Source organism: Anneissia japonica, unplaced genomic scaffold (assembly GCF_011630105.1).
Source record: "Anneissia japonica isolate Jap-2015-1 unplaced genomic scaffold, ASM1163010v1 scaffold288195_len56240_cov195, whole genome shotgun sequence".
Lineage (NCBI taxonomy): Eukaryota > Metazoa > Echinodermata > Crinoidea > Comatulida > Comatulidae > Anneissia > Anneissia japonica.
This window is the reverse complement of record NW_022752279.1, coordinates 11,070-13,538: the sequence shown is the minus strand read 5'-3', so window position 1 is coordinate 13,538 and position 2,469 is coordinate 11,070. Positions and strand designations below refer to the sequence as shown.

The window sequence follows — 2,469 nt, the reverse complement described above, 5'->3', positions numbered from 1 at the left end:
TTTATTATTATTATTATTATTATTATCATTATTATTATTATTATTATTATTATTTTAATTATAATAATAATAATAATAATAATTATAATAATAATAATAATAATAATAATATTATTAATAATAGCAGCAGCAGCAGCAGCAGCAATAATAATAATAATTGCACTGTTGGTGCACCCTTGTCTACGGCCATACTACCTTGAAAACACCGGTTCTCGTCCGATCACCGAAGTTAAGCAACGTCGGGCCTGGTTAGTACTTGGATGGGAGACCGCTTGGGAATACCGGGTGCTGTAGACATCATTTATTTCTTTTCTAGAAAATTAATTTTACCAATAGTAGCGCATCGATAGCTCTTATAATATTTTCCTAATGCAGGCGTCACTTTGAAGCCTGGACCCACCCTCCTCAGAGGTCGCCAAATAATGTCGAAGCCTAAGGTCAATAAATTTGCTGTTGTAGTGAAATCCTAACGTTCTTTTTTATCCTGAGTGAGTGAAGCTTTACCTATAAATTTGATGAAAGGTATGAAGCTTTGACAAGTAATTTTTGTTTTCTGGTGATGAGAATGCATAGCTATTAAAGTTGATGAATGGTGTGAAGCTTTGACGAGTAATTTGTGTTTTATGGTGATGTGACATCGAATCCACTATTATTATACATGATTATATCATTATTATAATAATAATAGTGATAATAATAACAATAATAATAATAATAATAATAATAATAAGTAATATCTGCGTTGGGTAATCGAGGACACTAAATGTAGAGGAAATACGCCAGGTCCTGTTTCTTGCACATCGTGCTATATTCAGTCATTGCGTTCGTTTGCCTAGAGTGTACTAGATGACGTAGTTGACATAGGGTCAACACTTCTTAAGGATATTACATCCCTCCTTATTTTGTTAACTTGAATTTTATTTGTTTGATAATGTTGAAACAAAACATATAATCTTCTTAATATTCTCCTAAGTAACACATCAACAACTTGAAATATAATTCAATGAGCTCGATGATCGAAGTGTTGCACTGTTGGTACTTCCTTTTCAACGGTCATAATACGTTGAAAACATAATAATAATAATCTTATACACATCTAATAATATTGATAATAATAATAATAATAATAATAATTATTATTATTATTATTATTATTATTATTATTATTATTATTATTATTATAGAGAGGGCAATGGAGCGTATATCAGAAATTGCACCTAATCCGTACAGCATAATTCATGTACAGTCTTTTGACATCAAAGACTGGAAGCTTTACAGTCAGAAAAGGGGGATTTTGAGGGTGAAAAGGTCCTTGATTGATTGGTTAGTTGGTTAATTGGTTAGTTTGTTGGTGAAGTAGCTAAGATATATTTATTTAAGATTTATCCGGGACCACAAACACAGGCTCTGCCTCCTTGGTTTCTCATCATAAATTATGTTTATAACTATGTTTATAAGTGAAATAAATATGAACTCATTATTTTTCTTATATTCCCAGAAACATTGATTCTTCTTTATGTTACTAGATCGTTCGTATCATCATTTCGGTAATATTATTGTTATATTTCATTTCACACATCTCCTTAGAGGAGTAATGGCAGAGTTAAAATAACCCATCTATCAGAGAGTTAAATTGATCCTATCACAAAGCATTATGGGAGAGCCCGTGTTACATTTTTGCGCGACTATACGGTACTACAACAGTCAAATTAAACTCTTTATTTTCGTTCAACATCGAGACACAGAAAATGGCGACACAAAACTTTTTTCTCGAATAACGTGGGCTCTCCCATAATGCTTTGTGATAGGATCAATTTAACTCTCTGATAGATGGGTTATTTTAACTCTGCCATTATGCATTGCGATAGGATCAACTTTGCTCTCTATGGATAGGTTAATTTAACTCTGCTAAATTCATGAGTTAGGATCAATTTGACTCTCTGTGGATGGGTTATTTTAACTCTGCTTGTTTTACTCTAAACATGAAGTTAATCTAACTCCAGCAACCCAAATACTGGAGTAAAAATTACTCCAACATTATAACCTTGTATAAGCTTGAAGTGGAATGAGAGTAAACTTAAAGTTTACTCCCCTAAGGAGTTGTGTGAAATGAAATGAAACAATAATATTACCGAAATGATGATACGAACGATCTAGTAACATAAAGAAGAATCAATGTTTCTGGGAATATAAGAAAAATAATGAGTTCATATTTATTTCACTTATAAACATGGTTATAAACATAATTTATGATGAGAAACCAAGGAGGCAGAGCCTGTGTTTGTGGTCCCGGATAAATCTTAAATAAATAATATATCTTAGCTGCTTCACCAACAAACTACACTGTTAAAAATTTTCCTGTAAAATTACCGTCAAAATACTGGCAACCAGGACGCCAGTACTTTACCGTAATGTAAAATTACATTTCCGTTAAAAATAAATTTCTGTAAAAATACGGTAAATTACTGT

The 2,469-nt window shown here is 31.6% G+C and overlaps 1 protein-coding gene and 1 non-coding gene across 2 annotated transcripts in view; one reads left to right on the top strand and one right to left on the bottom strand.

Annotated features, from left to right (window-relative positions):
- The window catches only part of LOC117122187, a 15,156-nt gene that overhangs the window by 9,086 nt on the left and 3,601 nt on the right, over nt 1-2,469 (bottom strand). The window lies entirely within an intron of this gene.
- On the top strand, nt 179-297 carry LOC117122188. The gene has a single exon (XR_004447677.1). It is a non-coding gene; the product is annotated as a 5S ribosomal RNA (ribosomal RNA).